General features: G+C 42.6%; 1 non-coding gene across 1 annotated transcript; it reads right to left on the minus strand.

The window, feature by feature from the left end:
• Positions 1 to 4679: 4679 nt before the first annotated feature.
• Positions 4680 to 4782, minus strand: LOC111816284. Its single transcript, XR_002820716.1, has one exon. It is a non-coding gene; the product is annotated as a U6 spliceosomal RNA (small nuclear RNA).
• Between the last annotated feature and the right edge of the window lie 2194 nt (positions 4783 to 6976).

A 6976-nucleotide genomic window follows, 5' to 3' on the forward strand; every position in this document is an offset into this window, starting at 1 on the left:
TTTTTTGGCAGAACCGGGGATTGAACTCAGGCTTTTGCACTTGCCAGGCAAGCACTTACTCTACTGAGCTATCTCCCTGGCCCTGTTTTTCTTTTAATGAAAAAAAAAGTTCATCCAAGTATATTGGCCCACATTAGTAATCCTAGCACTTGAGAAGCTGAGGCAGGAGGATTGTTGCAAGTTCTAGACCAGCGTGGGCTACAGAGTGAGCTCAAGGCCATCCTGAACTGCATAGCAAGACTGTCTCAAAAAAAATTGAGGCTGGGGAGATGGCTTAGTGGAATAAGTGCTTCCGTGACAAGCACAAGGGCCTGAGTTCAATCCTCAATTCTGGCAAAAAAAAAAAAAATCCATAGTCTAGGCAGTATAGCAGAAACCTCCAGATATCTTTTTTTTTTCTTTTTCTCTTTTCTTTTCTTTTTTTTTTTTGTTTGTTTGTACTGGGGATCAAACTTAGGACCTTGTGCTTGCTGGGCAGACACTTAAGCCACTGAGCTATGTACCTGGCTTGAAACCTTTAGATTTCAAGTCAGTGAAATTTTGATTTTTTTTTTTTTTTCAGAACCAGGGATTGAATTTAGGTCCTTGCACTTGCCAGGGAAGTGCTGATTCTACTGAACCATCTCCCTGGCCCCTATTTCTTTTTCTTTTTTCTTTTTTTTTCTTTTTCTTTTCCGAAATTGTGTATATGTGCTGCCAAAGTGAGCACTCTTTTCTGAAATTTTGATTTTGCTGTTGTTTATTTGAGTAAGATTCTCACTATGTGGCTCAGGCTGCCCTTGAGTTCATTCTGTAACCTAGACTGGTCTCAAACTCACAAGGATCCTCCTGCTTCAGCCTCCATATGCTCAGTTTAAGGCAGTGAAATTTTAGGGGAGGTTATTTTTGGTGACGAGGACCGAAACCAGGGCTGCCAGCTTGCTAGGCAAGCATTCCACTACTGAGCCAAGTCCACAGCCCCAGTCAGTAAAATTTTAAAGAGGATTTGGAATACAGATGCCTAATATTCCAGTTCTGCCTCTTCTGGGTGAATCCTGACAGCATGAGTTTTCAGGCAATGAAATCCTTCACCTGCACCCTCAGGAACACACCCTGTGAGCCTCAGGCCAACTCCACTCACCTGCTCCAGGTCAATCTTCTTAGCACTACCAATTATCCAGCCGAAATGACCTGATAAACGAACCCCTTGGCAGTTGTACTGGGTTTTTAACTAGCCCAGGTGATGCTAATCCACTTTTCTGAAGGAGAACTGTTGCTCTGTTAGAGAGCTATCCCAGAAAGAGAACCACTTGTAGAAAGTAAATATCTAAAAAATGAGGAAATGGTTGAATGATGGAATTAAATTATAAATGAAATTATAACTTTAGGGCCAGGGAGATGGCTTAGTAGAATAAGCACTTGCCTGGCAAGCACAAGGGCCTGAGTTCAACCCCCGGTTCTGCCAAGAAAAAAAAAAAAAGAACTTATAACTCTAGCAATACGAAAATATTGTTAATTAAGGAGACAATAGGGTGTTGGTACTGGGGATTGAACTCAGCTTCCTCCGCTTGCCGGGCAAGCGCTTAACTCTACTGAGCCATTTCCCCAGCCCTAAGGACAGAGCTGTAAAAACATGTATAAGAGGAACTGGTAGACTAAACACTCCATAAAAGGCTGGAGATAGGGAACATTCCTGCTTGTATGAGGTATAAACCACACTCAGCTTCTGGAGAAAGAGAGCAGCAAAAGCTATGCAGAGGAAACATGTCCAGGGAGTCCCACCCCCTCCTCATCTCTCTCACCCTCCTGCTGTCCCTTCCCCCTCAAGGCCTCAATTTGTAGCCCAGCAGCCTGGAACTCAGCCTCCTGAGAACTGGGATTCTAGACACACACTAAACCTAGCTTGCCTAACTCCTTCTCTTCCCCCTTCCTCCTTCTCCCTTCTCTTTACCTTTACTTCCCTTCCCTCTCTGCTTGTTTTCTTTTTTTGGAATAAGGTCTAGCTTTGTAGCCCAGGCTCCACAGGAACTCACAATAATCCTTGTGCCTTAGCTTCCTAACTGCTGGGATTACAAGCAAGTGCTACCCCATCCAGCTCAATACTGTCTGCTGAGTTGAGCCAAATCTCTCTCCCCTACAACAAAGCTGTTGTGGTCTCTGCACCTACCCTGATGGTCAGCTTTACCACGCTCCAATAAGTATAACTGAATAATTTTCTTTTTTTTTTGTGGAACCAAGGATTGAACTCAGGCCCCTGTGCTTGTCAGGGAAACACTTATTCCACTGAGCCATCTCCCTGGCCCCAATAATTTTCAAATAAACTGTGCACACACACACCAAAAACTAAAAATAAAGAAGCTATATATACTGATAATGAAAACTAATGATGCATTCAAATGAATTATGTCATCCTGTGGCAAATATGCTCTAAAATGTCCTTGTCTCTGCCCCATCATTAGACGTTTTTTTGTTTTTTTGTTTTTTTGTTTTTTTTTTTTTGCTGAACCAGGGATTGAACTCAGGTCCTTGCGCTTGCCAGGGAAGCAATCATTAGACATTTTGGTAGAAAAATGATGGAAACTTGTATACACATATATTTATCAAAACAATGTATATATTTAAGGGTAACCACATTTCAAAGGAATAAACTTTACCATCAAACTTACTAAAATTGAATATTTTTAAAAGTACACTTGGGGCCAGGGTGATAGCTCAGCAGAATGAGCACTTACCTGGCAAGTGCAAGGTCCTGAGTTCAATCCCTGGCACCGCAAATAAATAAATAAATGAATGAATAAATAAATGTACACTGCAGGGCCGGGGAGATAGCTCAGTAGAATAAGAGCTTGCCTGGCAAGTGCGGGGTCCTGAGTCCAATCCCTGGTTCATGAAAAACAAACAAACCAGCAAACAAAGGAGCTGGGTATGGAGATTCAGGCCTGAATTCCCAGCACTCTGGAGGCTGGAGAGTTCCATATGTCATACAAACAAAATGAAAAAAATAAAACCACCAAAGCAACCTTCTTGGGGCTGTAGACCTCTAATCTTAGCCTCTCCGACGGGCGGAGGCAAAAGACTGAGAGTCCCAGCTACCTCAGCTATCTCAACGAAAGGGATAGGGCGGAGGGGTGGAAGCAGCCGAGGGAGCAGAGCGCGAGTTCCGTGGCCTTCTTTCCACAGCAGCACCACAACAGCAAAGGATCTCTTTGGCTACACTCCGACGAAGACAAGGAAGTTGGGTCTTTTAAATCTGTGTCACAGCATACATGGTTAGGACAGTAAATGTTCACGGTTTTGGGGGGACAGGGTGGTGTTTCTTCGATTTTGAGGCAAAGTCTCACTCTAGCGTAGGCTGGCCTCGAAACTTCCAGCCTCAGCCTCACAAATTCTATGCTTACAACCATGTGCCACTACGCCCGTCTAATTTGCATTTTTTAAAGACAAAAACCAAACCCTAAACATAAAAACAAAAGACCAAAACGAAGCAAACACATCACAAAACGTCTGTCTTATCCCTAATGAAATCGAAACCCAAATAAACGACACTGACATGCACGACCACGCATACTGGGATGGGTTTGGCCCTCCGTTCTGTCCAGCTGGTCACCTTGCAGGGCGCCCTGTGGGGACCCTCCGCACAGGTTGTGACGTAGGTCCTGTTAGCCAGGTGCCCGGCGAGCTCACCGATAACCCCCAGCTGCGTGCGGGGTAGTGGGCTTGGCAGGTGCTATTGGTGGATGCAATCGTTGGCAGTGGCTTTTTTTTTTTTTCCTGGAATGGGGATTTGAACTCAAGCCCTGAAGCGCTTATTTCTACTGAGCCCCTGGGCCCCTGGCAGTGGTTCTGTATCAGTTTCCAGAACAGGCTAAGAAAAATACTTAGGGTAAGAAAAATACTTCATAATTACCATTTAATTATCCCCTCAGGATAGTCCAGGAACAGGAATTGTAGATAATTTAGACAGGTGGAGATCATATCTATTGTAATAGTGTAAACCCTTTTCTCAAGTATTTTATCCAGAAGGAACTGAGTCATTGATGAGGAGAAAAGTATTTCATCACATATTTCTTTCTTTTTTCTTTTTCTTTTTCTTTTTTTCTTTTGCGGAACTGGGGATTGAACTCAGGCCCTTGAGCTTGCCAGGAAACTGCTTATTCTACTGAGCCATCTCCCCGGCCCCTCATCACACATTTCAATAGCAGTTTTCACTTCTTTATGTGTATTTTAATAGCCTTTAAAAAACTGGCCCATAATTAAAATTTCAAACCTGGTACATACTACATTCTTCACACACTGTTCACTTAGTTACCCAGCTTCATCGTATAAAATCCTATAAGCTACATAATACACATTGAAAACTGACTCATGCATAGAAACAACAAAGGCGGGTTTTTATTTTGCTTTACACTGTACATTGCTACTGGAGTTTCAATCCACGGCCTCATATTAGGCAAGTGTTCTACCGTGTTGCATCACTATTCCCTTTTTGATTTTCATTTTCGCACTCTGAGACAGGGTCTAAGTTATGCAGTCTGCCCTAAATTCTCCTGTCTCTGCCCTCTGAGTAACTGGGCTTACAGGTATATGCCATTGGGTCAAATGGTTTTCGTTTTCTTATGCTGGGTATTGAATCCATGCTGAGCAAATGGTCCAACAGTGAGCTACAACTCCAACTCTCTCAAATGTCTTTTTTTTTTAAATAAAATATGGAACCCTTCACCAATTTGGTTTCATCCTAGTGCAGGGGCCATCCTAATCTTCTCTGTATCGTTCCAATTTTATTTTATTTTATTTATTTATTTATTTTGCTGAACCAGGAATTGAACTCTGGTCCTTGTGCTTGCCAGGGAAGCGCTCATTCCACTGAGCCATCTCCCTGGCCCCAAGTGTAGATTTCAATTGAAAGACCTAAACACAGACATTGCAAGATGGTTTTTTTTGTTGTTGATTTTGCAGAAATGAGTATTGAACTCAGACCCTTGCGCTTGCCAGGAAAGCATTTATTCTACTGAGCCATCTCCCTGGCCCCTTTCCTAATGTTTTGATTTTCTTTTATTTATTTATTTATTTTGGTACTGGGAATCAAACTCTGGCCCTTGTGCTTTTGAGGCAGGAGCTCATGCCATTAAGCTCTGTCCTTGGCCTTTATTTATTTAGTTATTTATTTGACATAAGCTTTCACTATGTAGCCCTAGACTGGCCATGAACTCACTGTGTAGCCGAGGCTAGCCTTGAACTTAAAGCAATTCTATCTCACACTCCTAAAAGCTGGAATTATAGGTGTGGGCCACTGTACACAGTAACTTTTTTTTTTTTTTTTTTTTGAGAAAGGGCTTCTCTATATAGTCTGCTTATTTTTTTTTTCCGGAACCGGGGATTGAACTCAGACCCTTGAGCTTGCCAGGGAAGCGCTTATTCCACTGAGCCATCTTCCCGGCCCCTTAGTCTGCATTTTTTTGGTTTGTTTTGTTGTTTTGGTGGAACCAGGGATTGAACTGAGGCCCTTGCAATTGCCAGACAAGTGCTTATTCTACTGAGCCATCTCCCCGGACCTTGTGCTTGTGCCAAGCAAGCACTTATTTCACTGAGCTGTCTCCCCAGCCGCCCCCTTTTTTTGCGGTTAAATATCTTCTCATCTTCTTATTTATTTTTTATTTGGCAGAACCAAGGATTGAACTCAGGGCCCTGTGCTTGCCAGGCAAGTGCTTATTCCACTGAGCCATCTCCCCGTCACTCTTCCTGTTTGATCATTTGAGATTACAGGTGTGTGCCACCATGGTTGCTCTATATTCTAAGTTAATACATATTTCTATTTATCTATTTATTTTTATTTATTTGGTGGAACTGGGGATTGAACTCGGGTCCTTGCACTTGCCAGGGAACCCATTATTATTCTTTTTTTTGTGGAACCAGGGATTGAACTCAGGCCCTTGTGCTTGCTAGGGAAATGCTTATTCCACCTAGCCAACTCCCCAATCCCTCATTTTTCTATAATTTCATTTTTTTTTAAAAGTTGAATTCTGCAGCAGGGCATATAACTTAGCAGTAACAGTATTTGCTTAGCTTAGTGCCCTTGAATTCTCCTCCAGCACAACATATACACACACATCCTGAATTAAAGTTAAATTCTTGATGATTAGGGAAAGCATGAAGGGTTCATAAATTGTAGATAAAATGAGAACACTGTTTAGATTATGCTATATAATGCAACAGACACGTTTCTGCTATATATTTGTAAGTCACAATGGAACTAAAAAGGGGAGGCCAGGGGCCGGGGAGATGGCTCAGTGGAATAAGCGCTTCACTGGCAAGCACAAGGGCCTGAGTTCAATCCCTGGTTCTGCAAAAAAAAAAAAAAGTAAATAAATAAAAAATAAAAAGGGGAAGCCAACACTGGGAAAACCAGTCAGTTGGAGAATAACACTAGAGCGTGAGAGTGAGCTTCACTGAAAGTCAGGTAATGTAATGCATGCAGAGAGATAGGCCTTGGTGTACCACAATTTACCCAGACTTCTTTTTCCTTTTTATTGTGATGAGCACTACTCAGGGCTTGCTGCATGCTAAGCGTGCACTTTTCCACTGAGTTACACACTGAGCCTGTAGTCAGGCCTCCGAGTTTGCTTCAAGAACCATCATGCAGGGGCTGGGGAGATAGCTCAGTAGAATAAGTGCTTGTCAGGCAAGCGCAAGGACCTGAGTTCAGTCCCTGGTTCTGCCAAAAAAAAAAAAGAACCATCATGCATTTCCTTGCAAAACCCAATTTAAGCAAAAACTAAGATGATTTAGCAAGAAAACCTCCAATATTCCTGGCAAGTGCAAGGTCCTGAGTTCAATTCTCATTACAGAAAAAGAAAAGAAAGCCTCCAACCCAGCCTTCACAACTAATCGTCCTCAACACATGACGTATTTCCTCATCCTCTGCTATTCCTCAGATGCTGTCTCACTATTCTGGTCTTTTAAAAATAAGAACACTGGGGCTGGTGAGATGGCTCAGTGG

This window comes from Octodon degus, unplaced genomic scaffold (genome assembly GCF_000260255.1).
Source record: "Octodon degus isolate 3935 unplaced genomic scaffold, OctDeg1.0 scaffold00002, whole genome shotgun sequence".
NCBI classification, from domain to species: domain Eukaryota; kingdom Metazoa; phylum Chordata; class Mammalia; order Rodentia; family Octodontidae; genus Octodon; species Octodon degus.